Source organism: Squalius cephalus (assembly GCF_949319135.1).
Source record: "Squalius cephalus genome assembly, chromosome: 20".
In the NCBI taxonomy this organism is placed as follows: Eukaryota; Metazoa; Chordata; class Actinopteri; order Cypriniformes; family Leuciscidae; genus Squalius; species Squalius cephalus.
In genome coordinates, this window is record NC_137141.1 from 4845237 (window position 1) to 4871432 (window position 26196).

Sequence of the window (26196 nt, forward strand, 5' to 3'; positions counted from 1 at the left end):
TTTGGTGCGTTCATGTTCTGAGTTCATGCCACGTCATGCCTTTGTTTTACGTTTGATCACGTTTTGTAAATAAACTGCACTTGGGTTCTCTACAAACTTGCCTTCAGTGGACTAACTGTTACACAATATGACGTTGTCACGTGAGGAATGAATAAGTCAAGAATCTATGAGAGAAGGTAAATGTCAGGGGAAAAAACACTTTGCTCCAATGAAATGCAGCAGAAAGCTGATCTCCGACCAGGTTAGTGGGTTCAAGCCTTAAGTGAGCAATCAATCAGCCCCTCATGGCCACTGCCCAGGACAGACACACCAACATGAGCAGAGACATAAGATACACTGCAGGGTAATAGAGACACAAATTGAAGATGGATACAACAGGGGTCAGGGACTCACCGGATATTTCTCTCTTTTATGGAAGATACAATAAAGACTGAAAAGCTTAATTCAGTCCTTTATTAACAACCTGTAATGGTTATAAATGTTGACCATGTTTAACAGACAAATTACAGGCTGCTCAAAAAGAAGCAGCTTGTGAAGTAAACACATTTTCTGTAAACTGCTTTCTGGTGAGATAAAAATGAGACTCCTGAGTCCTGAAAGATACACTGTGCCCAAGGACTAATGGCACAAGAATGGATTGAAATAACATTGTTGGGTTCAAAAGGAAACAGTGTAGAGGGATGTTTTGTCTGATTCAGCACTTTATAGGATGTTTCCACTCCACCTAATTTCTCTGTCAAGTCAAGTCACCTTTATTTATATAGCGCTTTTTACCATACAGATTGTTTCAAAGCAGCTTCACAGTGATAACATGAAAATATTACAACAAAGTTTGTTTCTAGAAGAAAACTGCGTCATCGTCCACCTTAAGTAAGGCAGATCAATAATATTGTTGAATATTAAATGTCCCCAACTAAGCAAGCCAAAAGCCAAGGCAACAGTGGCAAGGAACCAAAACTCCATCAGTGACAGAATGGAGAAATAAACCTTGGGAGAACCCAGGCTCAGTCGCTCAGTTCTCCTCTGGCCAGCGAGCGAACAGTGTATGATTATGATTCAGGCAGCATTACAGGTCAGAAGTCAGATTGGATCAGAACATTCAGAATATTATCCAGTTCCGTCTGGTTGAAGATCGGAGTCATCACGCCGGCATGGAGACGAGTTTGTTGAGGATCAGTGTCGATGGCTGTCGTGTCGATGAGGCCTTCACAGGGCTGATGAGGCTGGCACTTCAGGGATGCGTCGTGGACGTGTCCAGGTGCAGGTCCACCATCTGATCTGGATACGGCCCGGATCCGGCTGACTTCAGTAAACCTCAGAATAAACAGAAAGACTAACATTAGAGTGGATGCCATTCTTCTTATGATGTAACGAGTACATCAGGTGTTATAGGAAGTGTCCCCGGTTCCGGTTGACCTAATCTATGCAGTCAAATCACACAGATTCAGATTCAAGTAGCTTTATACTGGCATGTTAAAAGGCTTTACATTAGCAAGGCATTGGTCACATTAAATAACAGACATAGCCTATACATTTAAACACAATTTTATTTGTAAATTTTTTTTAATTAAAAATAAATAAACACAAAATATTTACATTTAATTTATTTATATATATACTATATATAACTATACTATACTATATAATATATATAACTTACTATATATATATATACTAGGCCTGCACGATTCTGGGAAAAATATGAATTATGATTTTTTAGCTTAAAATTGAAATCATGATTCTCTGCAACGATTTTTTTCTCATGAAGTGTAATGTTTATTGCACACATGAACCATGACAAAACAAAACAAATTGGCAGTACCACAATTATTTGTTTTGGCACCTATAGAACATTGCACATCACCACAAGCCTGTAAACACAGAGGCTTCAATGAATAAAGAGGAAACACTCTTTAACTGCTTGCCTTTTGTACAATTAACATTCAACTGGCCAATCAAGTAGGTTACCAAAAATAGAAGTTTAACACACTGTGCTGAATATGGCCTGAACATGGCTCTAAATAGGCTAATTGAAACGCCATTCAACATTCTGAGGGTTCAGTGTCTAAAGAAAAGGAGCATCAATTGGCCATTGAAGTGCAGTTGCAGTATCAAAAATTAATAATTTATTTTGTATATATAGCAGCACATTGTCTTTAATTGCTGGCCTTTTAGTAGTTTAATGTTTCTTGAGCCAACTCCACACACCTGTAAATGAAGGCCTCAATGAAAAAAGAAAACAAACATTCAGTTGGCCATTCAATTAGGCTCTAAAAATTGTAACATAAATAAGCATAAATAAAACACAAATCTGCCAACCTACTAAGGCGTCAATGACAAAAGAAAATGAATATTAATTTGGCCATTACAAAAGAGTAAATTAAATGAGATTTTCTTTGGGACATAGGCCTCTCACATAACCCTATATGTGACCCTGAATATGGCACTTAAAGATTCCTGGCCAGAAACACAAGTCTATCAACATGCTCTGGCTTTAGTGATGCACGGTGGCATGTCACAATGTTGCCCCATGTACTGAACAGCCGCTCAGAAGGTGAGCTGGTAGCTGGAATGCATAGGTATTCCTTCACCAACACAGACAACCGTGGATATACATTGCTATTTTGCCGCCACCAGATTAAGGGGTCATCTTCACTGTCGATGTTGCATGTCAGAAGATATGCCTCCAGATCTGTGGACACTGCTTGCTCTAGAGAAGAGGACTTGTCGTCATTTCCCTTGTGCTGCTTTGAAGAAACTTCCCAGAGTCTTTCGGCCCTTCTTCATGGGGGGTGCTGGGGAGGCATTTGGCTGGGGATTTAAAATGAATTAATAATCTCAATCAATATTAATTAATATAATATCACAACAGTTCAGGACTAGACAATTGTATTGAAATGTGGAAATGACCTTCTTATGCCAGCCATCTCGTCTGTCAGTCTCGCTCTAACTGTGGCTTTCTTCTCCTCACTGATGTAGTTCATCTTGAACCTAGGATCGAGGGTTGTGGCCATGTCGAGTAGATCCTGAGTTTGGGGATCACTGTACTTCTCTTGCAGATATTTCAGGATGTTTGGCTTGATTGATTTTGTGAATTCTGTGTCATCCTCTTGCACAGCCAAAACAGAGGTTTTGAAAAGGTGGAGAACCGGCTTCACAGAGGATATGCTGACATATAGTTCTCCAGAGAGGGCATCGGTGTATTCAGCCAGAGGACTTAGGGTGTTGTTCATTGCCTCAAGGACTTCTATGTCCTGCCATGTGGGCAATAGGTGTCTAACCTTTCGATCATTGAGGACCTGTGAAATGGCTGGAAGCTGTTCAGGATCCTCTGAATCATCTCTTGCCTTGATCCCCATCTTGTTGGGCACTCTGTTTTCAGTTGATGCTCAGGCAGTTTGAGCTCTTTCTGGACCATGGCAAGGTTTCTCCTCCGTAGCCAGCTGTGACTGAAAGGGCTCACAATCTTTCTGCAAAGGCCTGTGACACGGTCAATTCGTGGATCTTTCATGGCATTTTCTAGAAGAAAAATACTACAAATCTGAATGAGTACAACACAAACTATTAGTCTGTAGTATCACAAATAACTTTATTTATTTATTAATTTGTAGTAGTAGTATTCCCTACAGTACAAGGGCTAACTTGGTCACACACACACACAAAACACAAACACATTTGAATACTTTTATTTGGATCTGAAAGACATTACAAAGAAAACAAGATCCAAATACTCTGGGAAGAGTCTTTGACAAGGTGACAGGTCTACAATTCATGGCTCACACACTTGTACAGGTCCTTCTATTTAAGATTCTCAACACATTAAGGATAAACAAAACATCTCCGTCTCCATATTTGCATGCTTCCTATGGTGGCTGAAACAGAGCAGAATTTTGCAAGCCTTTTTGCCTCCTTTTTTTGCAGCCCCCCTAACTGCATCCCCCTGATCACACTCTTATGGACATGGCCCAAACTTCCGAATACCAGAATTATTAATCTACAGTTGTATCCAAGATGGAGAATGAGATCTACCAGAGGTTGATATTTCAATAGTTTGGAATAGTAGCAAGTATCCATATACAGGTCAAAACAGCAGCCCACCTCAAAGACACACACAGATTTCATAGCCTCATTTACAATTACAATATCAGGAGTATTTGGAATGTATTTAAAATAGTAACTGTCAGATATGTTATGATGAAACCAGTTAATTCGTACAGTACTATGCTTGTAGATCTTACTATCATGTCCACAGATTACCTTTTGCAAGTCCTTTGCAACCAGATCAACCAGACGGTCATGTCTAGCCACATAAAGTCCTTTATAGTTGTAGCATCCGTTTAGTATGTGAGCAACCGTTTCATTTTCCTGCTGAGTTGGGTGTAATATACAATAGGGTTCATGCTTTGATGGATACCATATTGCCAAATTGTACTTCGTTGGTAGACACTGTAGTCTTGCTTTAATCATGAATATCAGAATGTCATCTGAGATTGAGGGGTTTGACAGGACTGAATGAGACACTGAATGGTCGGCAAATTGGAGTAATGCAAGTTTTCCTTGTAATCTGAGACCCGTCCAGTGCTGTCCGTTTTGAGTCTGTCTAAGATGAAGAATTGAGGCTCTTGCGTGTTTAATCTGTAGCTGGTGAGGTGTACTGTCTTTATTGAGGATCGCCAGGGTGGAAACCAGCGGATCGGTGATTATGTTGTCGTTGAGAACAACTCCTTCTCCATCGGGTCCCAGCCAGGACAGCTGTATTCCTGTACGGCAGCAGAGATCGTTTAAATCCAGCCAGTCGGAGCGCACTCCAAATCCGGCTGATCTGTACTTTATACCATCTGTTTCCTCCACTGCGTCTTTCATAGAATGCAGCACATTTTGTATGTTTGATGTCTAAACCTGACCACCTTATGAACTCATCTGTGCGGAAGAGCATGTTGGAAATTACACTTTCATCTCTTGAGGAGATTTCCACATCGTCCGCATAGCCTTGCACTGGGTTTGGGGATCGCACACCTGCTGGCGCGCACTGGCACAGCCACTTCATCCAGGAATTAATCGCCAGAATGAAATTGATGGCGCTCCACGGGCACCCTGTTTTGATGCCGATTTTAAGTGGTATGGGATCGGTTAGAGCGCTTCCACATATTACTTGGATGTAAGTTAATTACGTCTGCATACAGCTGTGGTAATCTTATTTCATCTAATGCGTGAAACATGACATCATGAGGCAATGTGCCAAATGCATCACGAAAATCCAGAAAGACAGTGAAGAACTTGGTAGATGAGTGTTTGAAGTCATCTATTCCCGTTTTAAGGCAGAAGACATGCTCATTCATCCCCTGCCTATTGATATAAGCTTTTTGCTTTGATGAAAGTATTCCTGTCTCTACTAACCAAGGAAGTATTCATGACAGCATACATTTCATAAACACCTTATAGACTGTAGGTAGTAAGGAGATGTCTCTCCAGGTAGACGGGTCATCAGGAACATTATCTTTTTTGGGGATACGGTGGATCAGGGCCCCTTTCCATGATTCTGGGACTTTACCATTTTCCAGACAGATGTTAAATATATTGGTCAGAATTGGACACACTGTTTGTTTGGTAGTTTTCAGCCTTTCATAAGTCACGCCATCAAGTCCGCTTGCTTTATTATTGGGGAGGTCATTTATGGAGTTAGAATCATGCCAAAACCTCACACACACACACAACGTGTTTTACTCACACCCAACGATTCACAAACAAACTCAGTGTGGTTTGCAAATATAAAACATCACTCACAAACTAATGCATTTTGTTCTGCAAATAAAAAACATACCTATCAAACAAATACAGTATGTTTTACATATACAAAGAAACGTATTTCTTCAATGACAAAAATATCCTCCAAGTACAAACTCAAATCTTTCAAGTACAAAAAAAAATCCTTCAAGTAAAAAAAAAAAAAACCTTCAAGTACAAAACAAAATCCTTCAAGTACAAAACAAAATTCTACAAGTACGAAAAACTGTCACGTGACTTTTGGCACTAATTTTCCGCCTTGCTGATCCACACACAAATGCCTTCAGATCCACACGCATGCTAGTAAACGGTCATGTAATTCGCACTCCACAACAGCAGGTGGCGCTGTTACCGACTTGCTTTAGCGCCGCCACGGACGTGGAAAGAGAAGAGAAGAAGAAACGCTAGCGTGGGTGGGGGACCTTTTGAACATGATAGCTGTGTTCCAACGTGAAGGCTGCATTCTTCGAAGGACTGAAGACTTCAAGGATGCAGCCTATAATGCGTCCTTCGAAGGACGCACCATGTAGCCTTCGTAGGATTTCCTAATTGCGCAACCAGGTGTTTCTGATCACCGCTCCAGGTGCCAAGCAGCGGTGCGAGAGGACAGCTGTGAACCTGATAATTCATTTGATAGCCTAATTGAGTAAACAGCTATGGAGCCAGAATTGGCTATTGTATTTTTTGTTTTATATTTTACTGGAGGACATGGTGAGGATGTTTCAGCCCCGGCGCTGCCAGGTCATGTATTTTCGGTTTAGCCCTGGTTGGATATAAAACCAAACTGAATATAAAAAAGTCCAGTATTTCTCGCGCTCGTCATCTGCAGCTGTCACAGTTGCCAGGCGACAAGAACAATCCTCCGTATGCTAGACCGGTCCGAGCGCTTCAGATGCGCCCTTTGTAGGACGCTGTAGTTAGCAACAATTTGTTAATATTGTGACAATAGACCTACATTTTTTTATTTTTTTTATTTTCGGAACTGCATATTTCGTTAAGTATTCACGTACAAATGTGAAGTAACCTACTGAAGTACTTTTTTCCCCACACATATGATTTTAAATTAAACTAAACAATAATGTAACAACCTTGAAAATATTCAGAAGTAAAATGCAGTAGTAGCATAATATAAATACAAAACTATAATTAAAACCCTGACAAGGAGTTTTTTCCCCTGCAGAATACATACCTCTAGTTTTACTCTTGATACTTTAAGTACATTAGAGTATGCAAGATAATTTTGCTTAACTAAGGTTTTAGTAGGTTTCCCCCAATGCAGTATTAGTAGTTATTAAAAGTACTTTTTTCAGAAATATACTCTTTGAAAAAAGAAAAGAAAAAAAAACCTCAGTGACATGGGAGCCGTCGATTGAATCAGCCCTGCAAACCTGTTGGTAGACAACTTAGTGGATAGTGGAAATATGCACTCAAACACTCTGGAGACCATCTCAGATGATGTCCCACCAGCAGGAGGCCTTACCAGGGGCAGCCCATCCCGGTCCAGCAGCTCCAGGGTCTCCCTGCTCAGCTCAATAGAAGTCTACATAATTTTTTTCTTATTTTATGTATTGTAAATGTTTATGTTGATTTTGATATGTTTAACGTATGTTGTTCATAGTTGGAAAAAGTACTTTAATGTAGCCTGTGGAACAAATGATTTTCATTTACCAATTGTATTTGAAAAAAAAAAGTATAGAAGAATTTGTTTCATGTAGAAATTATGACTGTCATTACAAAAATAAACAATGACCAGAACAATTCATTCTCTTTTATTTACACATTTAAAGTTGCATAAAAACACGGAATTTTTCTTTCCTTTTAAAAAATAAAAGTGAAAAAAGTTAAACAAGAATAAAAAAAATATATTTTTTCAATCATTCTCTCAAGAAGAGAAAACAGCCTGTCCATCCTCTCCCTACTCTCCAGTGCTCTCCTCGCCTCTGCCTCCCTTTGTAGTTGGCCTCTCTGTCTCGCCGTCTTCATGCTGCTGGTGCTGCCCCTGGCTCCTCCTCACCGTGGGCACCCACTGCTGAATTCGGCCCTGGTGTGTCCTCAGGGATTGAGGTAATGAGGACGGGGGTTGGTGCAATGCCTCTGTCCCAACACCTCATCCATGAGGACAAACCAGGGCCTAGTTTCAGCAGTGGGTTTTCCCACTCACACCCTCTCCTGTCCCAGGACACGTGCAATCCTAAAGGCAGAGCAAATGAACCATGGCTTGTTAACAACAACAGCACAATACATTTCAGCAAAGACGTGTATTAACTTTCTTACTTTGTATTTTTTTTTTTCCTGAATTGCTCTAAAAAAGCAAAAAGGGTACTTAACACAGGGGTGCAATCTTAAGTGCATTGTTAACACTGCAAAATATGACGCATCAAGACATGCATACAAAATACTTAAGAAATCATATTTCTAAATACTCAAATTTGGTTAAAACCACATAGATTTCATGACAGCACTACAAAAACACATAAAAGTGAAACCCCATTTCCTTATCAACTACTTTTCCTATTGTTGTGGGCTTTAAAGGGTGAAAAAAAAATGTTATTTGAATACTATGAATTTGCAGTTTGTAATTAACTAGCTAAACTACATGATCCAAAGTACTTAACTACTGAAAAAGCTACAGAGATTTAAATGCACTGCAGTATAACGACAACCAACTACTGTAAACTGTAGATTAACTGGTAATTGAACTATATGCATCATAAACAAATAAAATGGCCAGACATATTTTTACCAGTCTTTCTATTGTTATCATCATCTCATAACTTCGCCACTTCACATTAACTTGGAAAGGTAATAATAATAATAAAAAACTTCCTAAAGTGTCACAATAAATGGGAAAACGAGTCCAAAAAGACGTATAATAGGTGGATCTGGCAACACGGAGGTTTCACCCGCGCCCTCACTCACAAGTCACAACACGCTCTCAAGCTCCTCCGTTCACTGTTCTAACGTTACCTTCTCGCAGCGACATGAATTGCAAACACTCATATGAAGTGCTTTAAAAGGCTAATTAATCATTCAGAGAGCTTGAAATTTTATTTTTGAATATACATCTTTTTACCGAGGTCCGGACCTCGGTGACCTCATAGCTGGCTACGGCCATTCACCCTACCCACGACAGACATTTCATGAGTTTGATATTTACTAACTAAATATACTAACATTTCTAAAATTTGATTTTTCACCAGCAGCGACTGCAAACTCACCTGTTGGCCGCTCATCTTGTTCAAAAAACGTCCCACACGCTAGCGTTTCTTCTTATCTTCTCTTTCCATGTCCGTGGCGGCGCTAAAGCAAGTCGGTAACAGCGCCACCTGCTGTTGTGGAGTGCGAATTACATGACCGTTTACTAGCATGCGTGTGGATCTGAAGGCATTTGTGTGTGGATCAGCAAGGCGAAAAATTAGTGCCAAAAGTCACGTGACAGTTTTTCGTACTTGTAGAATTTTGTTTTGTACTTGAAGGATTTTGTTTTGTACTTGAAGGATTTTGTTTTGTACTTGAAGGTTTTTTTTTTTTACTTGAAGGATTTTTTTTTGTACTTGAAAGATTTGAGTTTGTACTTGGAGGATATTTTTGTCATTGAAGAAATACGTTTCTTTGTATATGTAAAACATACTGTATTTGTTTGATAGGTATGTTTTTTATTTGCAGAACAAAATGCATTAGTTTGTGAGTGATGTTTTATATTTGCAAACCACACTGAGTTTGTTTGTGAATCGTTGGGTGTGAGTAAAACACGTTTTGTGTGTGTGTGAGGTTTTGGCATGATTCTAACTCCATAGTCATTAACCACTTTCTCCACTTCAGTGGCAGTGAACAGTGAAGTGTTAAGTTGGCTAGATTGTACGGAAAATAATGATCCAGTCCACGGCGGTGCATCTAACACGCCCCCAAGCCTCTCAGGCGCATTTAGAAATGTATAGTTCTGTAATAGTTCTGCACAGACAGTATATTATTTGCGCCGACTGGTACAATTGGGTATGTACTGTTGTTGAGAATGATTTGGATTGCTCTAGATTTTCTATTCTGCCATAAATATGCAAGTTTATCATTGCCCACCTCATTTTGTTGATGGGATCCGCTCCGTGACGCCCTCAGTGCTGGTTGAACGATGTCCCGCAAAAAGCGCAACTCCGCCTCGATCCAGCCGGCGAGGGTATCCGCGGTCTGGGCCTCAGGAAGGCCTCCGTTGGCTCGCGGCATTCTCTTCAGTACATGGGTTGTGAACTTCAGAAAAGGTAATCCAAACTGCCTTCCATTTCGCCGAGTGATTGTAAAAGTTCCGTTCTTAAAGTAAACTTCATTTAAAACAGTACAGTACAAGGGCTAACTTGGTCACACACACACAAAACACACACACACACACACACACACACACACACACACACACACACACACACACACACACACACAGTCAGTCAGACAGACACACACAGTCACAGTTAAACACACACAAAGACAGTCAGACACACACACACACACACACACACACACACACAGAGTCAGTCAGACAGACACACAGTCACAGTTACACGCACACACACCAACTCACCAATTGCCAGATGTAGCCTATGGCCAAAACATTGGAGCCTGGTCCAGTTGTTGATGGAGATTGCCTTCACTATGTTTGATCCATTGTCTGTTGTTATACATGCCAATTTCTCCTCTTCCAAACTCCAAGATGCTAGAGCATCCTTCAGTCCCTGTGCCAAGATCTCACCTTTGTGGTCGTCGGGGAAAAAAGCGGTCTGTAGGCACTTGCGCTTCATGGTGAAATCAGTCGCTATGAAGTGGACAGTTAGGCTCATGTACGGTTCCATTGTTCGGCTGGACCATAAATCCGTCGTTGCTGAAAAATAATCCGCTTGCTGCACTTCTGCCTCGACTACAGTCCGCACTTTCTTGTACATAGCTGGCAGTGCAACGTATGAAAAATAGTTGCGGGATGGTATTGAGTAGTGTTTGTCCAATGTATGGATCATCTTTTGAAATCCGTCACATTCTACGTTGTATATGTATATTGGAACCATATCGTTTGCTAGATGGTAAGCAATGGCTTCTGTTATTTCCTTCCTCCTACTGGAGTTATGTGGGTATGGCGTCGCATTGTGCAAGGTGTCCATAATAGATGTCTGCGTTTTTGGACGACTTTCGACCTCTTGCCTTGTACGGCTGCTTCATCATATTGCACTTTGTGGTGACGGTTGAGGTGCTGGTAAATATTTGTGGTGTTACCTTGCGGTGCTGCAACAAGGGCAAAGCATGCCTTGCAAATCAGACTGACCCTCGTCTTCTTGCTTGAATCCAAAATACTTCCACACCACCGAATGTGAGCCTTTTTTCAGAACAAGTTCGGTTTGAGACTGAGTGGTTGGCTGATTCTCGTCACTAGGACCTGGGTTTTCATCAATATCCATTTTGTTTATTTCCGAACTACTGCGCTCGCGCGACGAGTGAAACACGTGACTAAAAGGCGCTTTGTCATTGGATGAGGGTGAAGCCCTGAACTTTGTGAGAGCTGTCCTTTCAAAATAAATGTGTGTGTGTGTGTGTGTGTGTGTGTGTGTGTGTGTGTGTGTGTGTGTGTGTGTGTGTGTGTGTGTGTGTGTGTGTGTGTTTCTTTTCAAAGTTAGTGTGATTGAGTGGGTCATACTTCAGTTTGTGTTTATTATTTAGGCCTTGTCTGCTCCTGCATGTTGAAAGTTTGGCCTACTTTTAACAATAAATGACCAATATCTTGTCACTCTGGTGTCAGTGATGCCAACTATTGTCAATGTAAAGTAGTTAAAGCCTGCTCAAAGTCGGTAAATGTAAGTAGGTGACGTAATGTGCCAACTGTTGGCAGTTTTCATCTGTTTTCTCTCCTAATCTGTCCTCGCATACTGTAATTTTAATGCATTATATAGACAAATGTTCAATAAAGCTGTTCTCATTTACATATTTTCTGTCAGACAATAGAACAAGTATGATATAGTGACAGACTACATGTTAAAGCGTAACTCTCGCCAAAATGCAACCTATGGTCTTTTCTACCGGAGGCAAACTTTCGTTTAAAAGCATAATTAGAATGGAAACGCCACTTTTAAGCTTGACCATATTTTCGTTTTCAGTCAAATTGCCTTGTGAATGGGAGTGGTTGGGGCACGACTATGATAGCATCAAAAATCGCTATTTTTAAAACACTAAGAAGGCTCGACACAACATGAAACTGTGCTGGAAGTGTCACCAGAGGCTCTACACATGAACTCCAGCATTGAGAACATTGTTTGTGTACACAGAGTTTACTAAAAAGAAAGATTTTGAACAATTCACTGTATCTGTGTCCACCGGCATTTTGTCAGTCAAAAATAGTCGATCTCCGAATGTGAATGAACTGACTGAATTTTAGTATTGTTTCTTATATCTGAATTTTAGTATTGTTTCTTATATGAGGATCCTTTTTCAAATACAAGGTCAAAATTGATTTTCACTAACGAGAAAACAACTAATTATCCGTGAATTTATATGGAACTAAGCTTTAGGAGCTTTCAATCTTTACTCTCCTCATGTTACGTTGCATTCGGTGATCAACTATTTTTGACTGTCAAAATGCCGGTGGACACAGTTACAGTGAGTTGTTCAAAATCTTTCTTTTTAGTAAACTCTGTGTACAGAAACAATGTTCTCAATGCTGGAGTTCATGTGTAGAGCCTCTGGTGATACTTCCAGCAAAGTTTCATGTTGTGTCGAGCCTTCTTAGTGTTTTAAAAATTGCGATTTTTGATGCTATCATTGTAGTGCCCCAACCACTCCCATTCACAAGGCAATTTGACCGAAAACGAAAATGCAGTCAAACTTAAAAGTGGCGTTTCCATTCTAATAATGCTTTTACACGGAAGTTTGCCTCGGGTAGATTAACAAAAAGACCCTAGGTTGCATTTTGGCGAGAGTTACCCTTTACCCAGCAATCCAAAAAGTCACTGGATTTGTCGCTAGTCGCTACAGGGGTCTGACAAGTCACTAAACTAGAGACAAAGTTGCTAAATTGGCAACACTGTCTAACTATGTAGTGTTTTTCAGACACAGTAAACTTGTCTGGTTCCTCACCGAATACAGCATTGCACTTCTATCATGGTTATTATCTTTGAGCTAATCATTATCGACAGGATCTTATTGTTGAATGAGATACAAGAAAAACAATCAATCCCATCAGTTTTCATTCGTATTGCTTCGACTGTTGTGGTGTGTTGCATGGCCAAGGGGTTAGGCTGCAGAATCAGCTGGAGCAGTTCAGTGAGTGTTGACTTTGAGACAGTGTCTCTCTCTCTCTGTACACATGTTCTCCTCTCACTTAGGCTTCGATCGATCGCATCCAGAGTTTCCTCCAAAGCCACCGATACTCTCAAGGTCTGCCCATCACGCCAGCTGGCTGTATCGATCTCCATCAGGGATGAGCAACCATTAGCATCAAGGAAAATGCTGAGTAAAGAAGCCCTTTTTACAAACCTGCAGTAGGCCGAACAACAGACATGAACTACGGATGTGTTCTTTCATGGAAGTTTTTAAAATAGTAGGAGTAGAACAAGGCATATATTCCAAATACATGGTTGTGAGTTTCATAGAAATTCGAAAGAAGTCATATGAATTTTCAGCTGCTCAAATCAAATGCCATGAACTCATAACCCGTTGCCTTACCCTTTGTGAAAATGTACAATAGCATACTTTTATAAAAGAGTACTTATTATGGAAATAATATACTTTGAAATAATATCTTTAAGTGAGAACTGAATGTAATATTTTCAGACACTTCATTGAATGTTATTTACAATTAAATGAAAGTATTATAGTATTATACAATTGTTATGTTATAATTTAAACTTACATTAAATACTTTTGTGTAAACGACCCCTAATAAGCAAAGGAAACAATGAACACAAGAAAGCCATGTAAACAATGAAAACTAAACCTAAACAGAGCATACACATTACAACAAGTAATTCCATGATGTCTTAAATATGGTTAAAGTGTACTGCTAAATATTGACATTTATGGTAAACTAAAATATACTTCATTGTCATTTGTATATTCATAAGTCGACAGCATTGCTGAGTATTTCCTCCTTAAAACTGCATTGAAACAAAGACAGTCTCAAAAACACACTTTGAAATCGCTGGTGTTTCTGACGTCACAAACTACCTTGTAACCAATCAGATCAACGTGTGATCGTCAACCAGTTGATCTCTGAGCTGAGTGAGTGAGTGGAGGCAGGGCTCATTTGCATATTCATAGAACCACATATACTAAACGAGGCGAGGGTGTAGAGTTACATTCAAGCTGTTTTAAGGCATGAAGTAGTAAATTAATTTTCATAAATTTCAAATTAATCAATAAAAAATTTTCATTTGACATTTACAAAGTATGATAAGAAACATAGTAATGAAAGTGTCCTCTCTTTAAGTATCTCCTTTTATTTAATTAATATTATATTATCTGCATGTACAGTTTTTCTTAAATACACTTTTAAGAGTTTGAAGCACAAGCACATCAGGGCAGTGAAACACCATCAAATCAGCCAAACCAGAGCATCAGCTTCTATGAATTACCGTTTGTCATATAACTGTCCTCTGACTGAATAATTTACTAGCTTTCCAGGACATGGAGTAATCTCCACTGCATCAACACTGGCACAGTAGACACACATAATCCAAAACTGGAAAGTATTACATTTCCTAAATTGTGATTTCCTATGTGGCAGCGTAACTCCAGCATATTCTGCGTCACATGTTCCCTGTGGAGTTTTGAAAAATACACCCATCCATCTTCTTTACCCACATTATCCTCTGCAGGAATGAAGGGGAGTCAGGAAAACAGCATAATACATGTGTTTACATATTTATTCACAGAAAATTGTATATATTCTGACTCCACAGATTTTTAAAGCAGTCTAATTTACACATGCACAACACTGAAATCAATGCCAAACAAGATATAAAAAGGACAGACAAACCATTGTATTGTCGAAACTTATCAGATTAAATGCTGTCATTGACCTGAATTGAATCAACATTGAACTAAATCGAGCTGAATAACTATGTCTTCTGAGGAGATGCTTTACAGCTGAATTGAATTAGTTTCATAATGGATAAACTTTGACTCTTTAATTGAACAGAATTGAATCACCAATGACCTGAATTGTGCTGAACAATGACACTATCGTCTTCTAGAGCTGCTTTACGGCTGAGATCGAAGTCATTTCAAAACTGATGGCTTTTGCAACCCTTATTTTCCTGATAATTAATATGAAGCTGCTTTGAAACAATCTGTATTGCATAAAGCGATATAGAAATGTGACTTGATATACAACATGTGACGTATACTTATCACATTGATAGTAACTTTGTCATTATCATGCACCGTCTTTCTATATATAAAGTCTTTGGAGTGATGATGCTGAAAATTCAGCTTTGCATCACAGGAATACATTACACTTTAAAATATATTCAAATAGAAAAAGTAAGTTTTTATTGTAATAATATTTCACAATATTACTGTTTTCCCTGTATTTCTGATCCAATAAATGCAGCCGTGGTGAGCAGAAGAGACTTCTGTCGAAAAATATTACTGACCCCAAACGTTTGAATGGTAGTGAACCAATCTGAATTATTTACACATATGAAAGTGACACAGATGTGACCTGAAAATGTCAGATTCAAAGCGATGAATCACCCAAGAGATCTGTGTCACGCGTGAGGGGACGCATCAGTTATGAGAGTGTTGATGAAGATCATTGTTCTTTGTAATCATTGATCGTTTAGTTGGTTTTTAGGCTAGCTTACCTGGTGACATCAAAACTTCATAATTACGTGGATATTGTTCTTATATAGGCACAAAAGAGGGAAAGAATATGAATTATGAACACTTCCATTGTGCTCTGAATGGAATCACTTAAATGCACAACCTGTCATGATTACTTATAATCCCAGATGACATAAAGGTAGCACTGGACTTCATAAACACAGGCAGTGAGAAGGTTAGAAATGTAACACACTCAAAAACATATTTAGGCCTAAATTTGAGATATATGTTTTTGAAATGCATATCAAATTTCCATCTATTTTAACATTAAGAAAGTCAGTTAATGTGATGTATATTTGTCAGCCATACATAAATGAAATGGGTCAGATTTCTGTAATAGTACTAATTAACTGAATGTGTTTAAAATACACAATAACCAGGTTTATATATTTATCATCAGTCAAGTCAAGTCAAGTCATCTTCATTTATATAGCGCTTTTAACAATGTAGATTGTTTCAAAGCAGCTTTACAGAGATAAACGTATAATTTAAGGTAACAGAGATTGTTTTGGCTTTATAGCGGTTCTTTAATAAAGTTATTTTCCAGCTAAAGTTAGTTTTGATTGATTCGCTTCCGTCGCAACGATCATTTGTTATTAAATTAGGGGCCGCTAAGACGACACCATTCTCTACACAGACTTTAAACGCGAACCTGTGAGAAACACTGATGGCGTTCACATGCGCATTAAGAATTGGTTCTATAGTTATGTGCGTTTGAATATATGTGCGCAGGTTTGGAATTCCCTAAAAACCAAGCCTAAACAAATTACTGGTGTTTCCTTATAAATTTTGATACAGAATTTTATTTTATTTTATCAATTCGGGGTAGATACATAAATTGAGTTTTCCCGACAATGCTTTATCTGTAGAGTGGTAAAGGGATACTCCATAGGGAGAGACTAGTTGGCACTTCAGCACTGCGTTGTCATCGGGTCCAGGCGAAGGTCCTTCATCAGATCTGGATACGGCCTGGATCCGGCAGGCTGCAGGAAAACCTCGGGATAAACACAGACACTAAAATTAGCGTAGATGCCATTCTTCTTATGATGTAACGAGTACATCAGGATTTATGGGAAGTGTTCCCGGTTCCAGCTGACCTAATCTATGCAGCCTAATATTGAATTATAGAAGTCTATAATGTATTATGTGAATGCTATGTCAAAGAGATGTGTCTTTAATCTGGCTTTGAACTGACAGAGTGTGTCTGCTTCCCGGACAATGGTAGGAAGACTGTTCCAAAGTTTTGGTGCTAAATAGGAAAAGGATCTACCGCCAGCAGTCGATTTTGATATTCTAGGTATTATCAACTGGCCGGAATTTTGAGATCGCAATAGACGTGAAGGACTATAATGCGTTAAGAGCTCGCTCAAGTACTGCGGAGCTAAACCATTTAGTGCTTTGTGAGTAATCAGCAATATTTTAAATTGATGCGATGTTTAATAGGGGAGCCAGTGCAGTGTTGACAGAACCGGGCTAATATGGTCATACTTCCTGGTTCTGGTAAGAACTCGAGCTGCTGCGTTTTGAACTAGCTGTAGTTTGTTTATTAAGCGTGCAGGGCAACCACCCAGTAGAGCATTACAATAATCTAGCCTTGAGGTCATGAAAGCATGAACTAATTGTTCCGCATTTGTCAATGAAAGCATATGACGTAATTTAGATATATTTTTAAGATGGAAAAATGCAGTTTTACAGATACTAGACACGTGACTTTCAAATGAAAGATTGGTATCAAAGAGCACACCCAGGTTCCTAACCGACGACGAAGACTTAACAGTCATCCAGTCAGTTTGTTTCAGTCTCATACGTGTTAACTACAATTAAATATTCCTTGTCATGTTCATACTTTTTAACTAAATATATTTTCACAATGAACAGATTCTAAGCGATTTTAATATATGCTTTTTGAAAATCTGATTATTTAAATCAAATCAAATAGTTGCAAATAATGAACTATGCCATGTTTTTTTTTTTTTTTTGTGATCTTAACCGTTTATGCGCGACACGTTATGCATCACAATATTAGTTTATCTGAAAACTCTATAATACAAATGGATGGAGCTTTATCGTAAATATAGGCCTAAATATACATTTTTGGTTGTGGTATACATTTATACAACAGTTTGTTCTGGTTCTCGATTCTGATTGGCTGAGAGCCTTTTCAAGTCATGTGATTTTCTATCAGTATCGGGAACCGTTTCCCCGTTTGTATCACTCCACTTGTATCACTCCCCACAGCCTTTCTCTCACAGAGACTGTCATGACAGATGAGCAAACCACCATCATTTTACAAATACTACTGTTCATGGAATGTAGTTTTAAGAGTTTTTTTTTTTTTTTTGGTGAGAATGTAGTTATTTAGGCCTCAAATATGTGACTCACATATTATCATGCCTATTTTAAAATTTGTTTAGACGCTTTGGCAGATGCGAGCTCCTGGCCATCAGCGGTCATTCAGCTCTCATGTTCCCGCAGAGAACAGCGTCATCTCGGCCAGTCCTTCGGGAATGTATCGCTTGCTTGTAGATAGTGTTTAAAAATGAGGTATAATTCAGTTTGGGAATATCAAACGGTAATGTATTACTTGTTCCAGAGCAAATCCATTTGGCTAAGGGCAAAGTTAAGTTTCATAACTTTATATTTTTATTTAACTCAAATCCTGTAGCCTACTATAACTAGCGCAGATTTTGTACTTTTGACTGAACTTTTGGCTTTATTTCCTATTGTAGCCTTCAGACTTCTTATAGTTTTCTAATGTCTAATATTCAATTATATATTTCAATTAATATTATTTTAACATATTTGGTATTGAGAAAGGGTCTGTTAGTGATCGTGATATGGACTTCAGTGAAAGTTACATTATTACACCATTAGATGGCAGCAAAGACTGTCTTTATGAGTGAGTCAGTAGCAGAGACTTTTATATTATGAGGAACTGAAACAAGGTTGTAAACAGTGAGAGGCAACTTAGAAATGCATTGACTGTCATGGGAAATCACCTTAACCGTTAAAAGACAAAGACAAAGATTTCACTTTCCTCAGCGGGCATTCAAATTGATTTTGTAAATATGAATATAAGATTGACCGGAAGAATATCAGCTAGATGCAGGTAATGCACTCACTTAGTTGATATCTCTCTCATAATACTCAACATAATAAGCTTCAATGAAGCGACTCTGCGTTCCTTCATATTTCTGGTGATGATGATCGTTCAGAAATAGTAACGGAGGCTTGGGCTCATCAGTTAAACTGCCAACTTGAGATTTTAATCTGTGGCGGAAGGAAGTAGTTCACACAAAAGAGGGTTTTTAAAGGTGCAGTCTGTAAGAATGACAGCTAGTGGTGGAAATAGGTACTGCAGTCCAAATTCAAAATATCAGAGATGTTTGTTTCCCTCCTCCTCCTCAGACTCGACACCCATGCGGGTTGCCAGTTTGAGGACAGGAACGAGCACTATTGGCAACGAAAGCCGAAGAGACTTACAGACTGTTTATTTATTTATTTATCCGCTTTTTAATATGCTCTCATTCATAGAGGTTTTTAGATGGATATCGAGGCTTTTTAGGTTGTGTGGAATCTGCAATCTCTGACCCAGTATGTTTGCTCGTTTCCAAGGCTACGATACGCTGTGTTTCCTGGCAACTGGCATCCCGGGTGTCGAAGTACTATTGGGTGAACTGGGAGTGGGCGGAGTCACACAGACCAAAACAAAACCCGACTGACAACACGGATTGTGTAAAATAATTGTAATAATAAGTAAAATAACTGGCTGTAGAAGTGTTTTTCAGAGAAACGAGTATGTGAACTTAGTATGTTTCCTAAATATCTGCAAACATATTATGGTAATTTTATGCATAGTAGAGTAAAAAAGTTACACACAGCACCTTTAAAGACACTCCAGTGTTGTTTCTTATTTATTTGCAAACTTGTGCCGTCGAACTGTTGTATAAACACAATATCACACTCATAGTCGTGCGATATGGCTGTATATCAGCACACTGTGATTACCTACAGCCGAATCACAGCCACGCTGATATATAGTCAAGTCAAGTCACATTTATTTATACAGCGCTTTTTACAATACAGATTGTTTTAAAGCATCTTTACAGAGATAACAGGAAAATAATGCAACAAAGTTTGTTTCCAGAAGAAAATAGTGTCATAGTCCATCTTAAGTAAGTTCAGTGATGTTTCATTTTTGTTGTAAAAAAGTTATTTTTTTAGTTAATTTATATATTTAGCCGCTCTGGAGAAACCCGTGATGCCATCGTCCAGCTCAGTTCAGTTCTCATATAATGGTGTCAATGCAGGCAAATCAATATTATTGTTGAATATTAAATTAAATGTTAAATGTAATGTCCCCGACTAAGCAAGCTAAAAGCCAATGGCAACAAAGGTGAAAAAGGCGACAAAGACGACCAAATAGAGCCATATCGCATTGCTGTTCATGTGATATTACTTATATATACCATCAACCACCGTCAACCAACTAATTTACACAGGCGAGTATTTATTTAGCATACACTTTTACTGTAGTGATACAGCACAGACACCTTACAGCAACCTGAGCTTCGCTATGATCGTGATTGCATAAGGGGTTTGAACCAGCAACCTCGACTTGTGTCCTGGGGCTCTTTAACACCTCAACACTATCAGCCAACGAGCAAGGTCACCTACTGACTTAACTGAATTGACAATAACCCTGCATTCAATGCAAGATCAAATTTAAAAACAGAATTAAACAAGCATCAATTGCCTTTGGCAAGCGGAAATGCCCAGTCATCCAAAATATCCCTCGACGGTGTCGCTTCAACACCAATACTGCCATCTATCAAGCCATCTGCATCACCGTGACCTGCAGATAACCAGGACTCTGGAGCGCTTCCAGATAGGACGTCTGCACTGTATCCTTGGGTCTCCTGACAAGTTTGTACTGTTTGTACTGAATAAATCCTCTAGCAAGCCAAAATTAGGATCAAGGGAGCTTTAAATGATGTGCGAGAGCACAGAGAAAAAGAGAGAGGTCTGAGAGAGGAATGTGGGGACTTTCTGAGATTTCAGGATTCCTCCAATCAAGTTGATCGGACTTTCCTTGAAAGTGACATTTCAATGCTGAAAACAGTTACACAAAGATATGAAGAAATATAAATAAAAAAGCCAATCGCCTGTCACACCTGGCCTTTACATGAAACTGAAAGGCCACATGAAACTCTTTCTTCCTTATTGTGACGTGCATCCAAATGTGTCTTATTATTGAAAAAGAAAATTGTAACACTTTATTTTACAGTGTCCTTGTTATATTTAATTACGATAGTAATAACTATACATTATGCATAAGTAAATGCAACAAACCCTAAACAAAACCTAACCCTATAGTTTCAAAGTCTTTGCTTTACACTGTATGCACATTACCTGGACAAAACTGAAATGTGCCGTTTTCGAAGGTCCCATTCATGTCAGATTCATTGCTTATTTGAAATACGTTTTTGAAATGTCAAATCTGTCTAGTGTGATTTCACTCTGTGTAATGATTCGTTGAATTTAATAAAAAAAATTATGGTAAGTGGTTGCACACAATTGATTTTAGCTACATTTAAACAAATGCATTAAGTTGAACTTAATCAATTTTTGTTCAACTTAATGCATTTTGTTTAAATGTAGCTAAAATCAATTGTGTGGAACCACTTACCATACATTTTTTTTATTAAATTCAACGAATCATTTTGCATGACTGAAAATTACTGCCCGAGTGCATTTATAAGATGGTCAGAATGAAGTGACTTGTCTTGAAAGGGACTTTGGTGTGTGGATTGCCATGTCATTTCATCTAAGAGACATTTTTTTTCACAGGTATCCAGAACATTTTTTATTTTTTATTAAACATTATTTATTACCAAACCATTACCAAACCATTTATTATTAAACACTGTTCCTTTGACAGCTTGCTTTTTGTTTTAGATATAACACAGCAAAATAGTAATACTCTGTCTCTCACACACACACACACACACACTCTGCTTTTCTGCTTTTCTTCTTTCTTCTCTGCTGTTTTTCAGAGGCACACACTCAGATCTGCATTGCAGTGTTCCCTCACACAGCCAAAAACAGACTTGACAAAGGCCTTGTCCCAAATGATAGGGTAGAAGTGTGCTGTGGAGCAAAAGTGCACATTTAGGTTTGAGAAGGGTTCTCGCATGCGCCTCCATGGGTGCCGTTATCACAATGATTCCAGTTCACATGGATCCGCGGAAACGACAAAAAAATCCTGTATTATGATGCCAGACAAGTAATTTGGCAATGTCACTTTGTAAAGAAAGACAACACCCCTGCGCACATGCATATTCAAACACACTAAACACGTTATATGCATGTGCACGCTGTCACCATTTTCACAGATTCATGTCTGGAGTTTACACGGAGATGATAACGTTTTCCAAAATTTTAAAAACTTGGAAAAGCTATTCAAAGTTTTTTGTTCTCGAGCCCCAAACACTGTTGTTGTGCAAATGAACGGCCAGAACACATTAAAAGTTTTCTGTTTTCAGTTAAATCGGTGTCGTGTTAGCGGCCCCTGAGTTAATAACTAATGATCTTTGAAGTGAATCAATCAAAACTAACTTTAGCTGGACAATAACTTTATCCTAGAGCTGCTGTAAAGCCAAAACAATCTTTGTTCCATTAATTTCCTATTATCACTGTAAAGATGCGTTGAAACAATCTGTATTGTTAAAAGCGCTGTATAAATGAAGACTTGACTTTGCCGAGCCCGCACAGCAGACCGGTGTTGGCAAGTCTGCGATTTTACCGCGGTATCGGTATTGTAATTTTTATAACCCAAAATTGATTTTTACCAGGGGAACCCCGCCAAAACACCCAGATGTTACCCTCTGGAATGTGATTGGTCTAGTTTTAAGCTAGTTTTGAGTAGCAATTAGGTGGGTTTTGTTGTGAAAACCTGGCAACCCTGCAGCAGATTTCTTCCTGACAGTAAAAGCAGCGTTACGTCATGATCGGAAGCTCAGACTCGGAAGAAGACCGCGAGTGTTTAGGGTGCCCTTTGGGACAGGGCCAAAGTTTAATTCAGGATTTGTGCATATAATTACTACTAACCTATTTCAGATGGCAACAGAGGGAACAGACAGAACTTCTCATTTTTATTCTTTCATTCATTTCTTTTGTATTTGGCAGTAATTAAGAATGTGCTGTGTTAATTAGCTTCACTGGTTAAAGCAGGTGCCCTTGTCTTTTCTTTATTGTGATGTACATCCGAGTGAAATGGCTTCTTGGCTGTGTTTGAAATCGCCCCCTAAACCCTTAATCACTATTCCCTACATTACTCCAATATAGTCCACTTGAAGGAGTGAATGAAACCGAGTGAGTGAATTCGGACACTGAGTGCCGCTTTTATAAAGTGTGTGCTTGCTGTTTAATAATCATTTGAAACTTTGCAAACTGGCAGCTTCATTATAATGAAATGTTGAATTCTGTCATGGAAAGTAACGTATAAACGAATGAAACTATTTAATAATCGATTAAAAAGAAATGTATACCTGTTTGATATTATGATATTATGCTGTAGCCATATTGAACCAGCGGTCTAGAAAATGGATGGATGGATGATTCAGATGCGGGCGCCATCTTCAGGCTTTTATTTGGTGTGACTGTCACAGTGCATTATGGGTATTCTCTAGGCGTTGAGTGTACATCAATTGTACACTCGTTATTGCAGTGCATTGTGGGATTGGAAGAGTACACTCAATAACATCCACTATGTTTTCAGACACCACTACAAATGGCTGTACCCTCAAATAGTGGCCTATTTTAGGAAAAATGGGGCGATTTCGGACTCAGCCCTTGAAAGTGTCCGTGGGGAATTGACTGGATGGTTGTGGTTTGCTATTGGCTGATCTCATGTGAGTGACAGGTTATTGCCCCGCCCTCGTCATCAGAGAAGAGAAGAAAAGCTACAAGAGGAAGATATTCTGATTCAAGATTATGTGAGACACATGGATTTTAAAAAATCCAATAGGCTATCTGTGATGTGCACAGATAAAATATTTATAATAAATACTGCAATTGGAATTGTCCATCAGTCTGGTAATATACTGTAAACTGAAGGCTAATGGCTAATTCAAGATTTCAATACTCTTGGCTAATTGCTTTTTGATATGTTCTACCTTCCTATTTGACAAGACATATGAAAAAAAAAAAAAAATTTTTTAAAGGAATACAGAGCCAAAAAGCAATATTCTTCATGATATCTTTCTTTAAGGGGAAAAGGGCTTGGCATATGACCACGGAACAATCTTTTCAGAATGTATGAAAAAATATCATGATAACGGTCATATATCATTAGTTAACATAGACTAAAGAGGTTGAGGATCACATGGATTTTATTTTAACTCTTATATTGTCAAAAGCTGATGGTAAAAAGAGAAGTTAGAGACATACTGTAAATGTGTGCAGGAGAGCTGAGTTGAAAGCGATACTGCAGAAGCGGAGTGAAAAGCTCAGCTGGTTTGTGCACCCTGTGAACCGCCATGAGCCGCTGAGCTCCCTCGCTGGACGCCGTGAAGAGCATGCGAGATGTTTCCTGGAGCACAGCTGCCCCTCGGTGGGGAAAAGCAGAACAACAGGACAGAAAATGCTGAGTAACAAAAGCACAACGCTTTTATCACTGTGCTGTATGCTGTATGAAATCAAAATTGACCCTTTTTATTACTTTCTTAATACATTACTGGTCTGATTGTAAATTATTCATCTGTGCACATTATTCCAAATAAAATGGCTTGAATTCATAATCCATCATCATAATGTAATAACTTGCTCCACCTCTGAAATGAGCTATTAAATGTGAACTATTAATTATTGTAATAGCCAGAACTTTCATCATCAGCCAGTCATTGTTTTAGGCCACAGTTGTAGGTGTTGAAGACTTTTTTAAGATCTTGCCAATAGCTACACACAGTCATTTAAGCAGGTCAATGTTAATGTAATAAAGATTAAAGCAATAAAACCAAATTACATTAAAAAAATAAGGAATGTTAGCTGCTCTACACCATCAAATCAATTCGCCATTGATAAAATTAAGTCATGCCCTTCTTTTTTTCTTGCTGAATATCCTACAGGCTGTTAAATGTCATACTGACGTCAAAGTCGTGATGTAATGGTATGAGTGACGGATCTTTTTTTTTTTTTCTTATTGTGACGTGCACCCAAATGATGTGACATATTATTAAAAAAGAAAATGGTAATACTTTATTTCACAGTGTCCTTGTTATATTTATTAATAAGTATAACTATTAATAATTATAATTATGCATAATTAAATGCATAATTAAATACAACTAACTGTTTTTAAAGGAATAGTTCACCCAAATAATTACATACAACTAATTAAATGCATAAATTAATGCAACTAACTGTTGTTAAAGGAATAGTTCATTCAAAAAGAAAAAAATCTGTCATCATTTACTGAACCCTGAAGTTGTTCCAAACCTGTATGAGTTTCTTTCTTCTGCTGAACACAAAGGAAAATATTTTGAAGAACGTTTTTAAACAAACGGTTTCTGATCCCCATCGATTTCCATAGTATTTTCTTTCTTCATTCTATGGAAGTCAATGTTGTCCCACAACTGTTTGGTTCCCGACATTCCCAAACATCATCTTTTGTGTTCAGCAGAAGAAAGAAATTCATACAGTTTTGGAACAACTTCATGGTTCAGTAAATTATGACTGAATTCTTTATTTTTGGGTGAACTATCCCTTTAACAACATGTACTTACTATAGGGTTATAGGTATTGTTTAGAGTTAGTTGCATTTAAATATTATGCATAATATTTAGTATTAGTATATATATGCATACTAATAATAACCAAGTGACTAAATATAACAAGGACACTGAAAAATAAAGTGTTACCCTTTTCTTTTTTGATAATACGTCACATGGATGCATTTTGGATTCATTCATATTAATTTATAATTTATAGCTGGACTCTATCGCAGCTTTCATTGGCCAGGCCCGCCCAAGAGGATGTTTGACTGACATGTGACGCAACAGATTATAGTCCGCGTCATGTTTAGGGGTGTGAAAATGGGGGGAAATTGATGTCCCTACAATAACAGACCGTTGTGCATTTAATAATGTATTCATTCAAGAACAAGTTTACTGCAACAATGGAGCCGCGAACTTCACATACTTTTGAAAATCCAGCGTTTAGTTGATCCATGCGGACAATTAAAAAACACCACACACATCTCCCGGGCATCCTGTATAAATTCAAACAACCAGATGACGATCCTGAAGTGTTTCCAGTAAAGTGTGCCATACAGCAGACCTTCAGCCAACGGTCCGTGGGCGCATCTAAAGCCTTGATTACACTGTTTCGCCTGTCTCCAGCGCGAGTCTCCGCAGACTGCGCGCGCACCTCCCCAAACGGACGAGGCGTTTATCGAGCTGGTAAGTCCCGCCCATCCATAAAACCCCAAGTGGACCTCTAGGTTGAAAAATCGTCAATGCAAGTGAATGGGAGAAAATAATTATTTTCTGGTCCCGTTGTAAT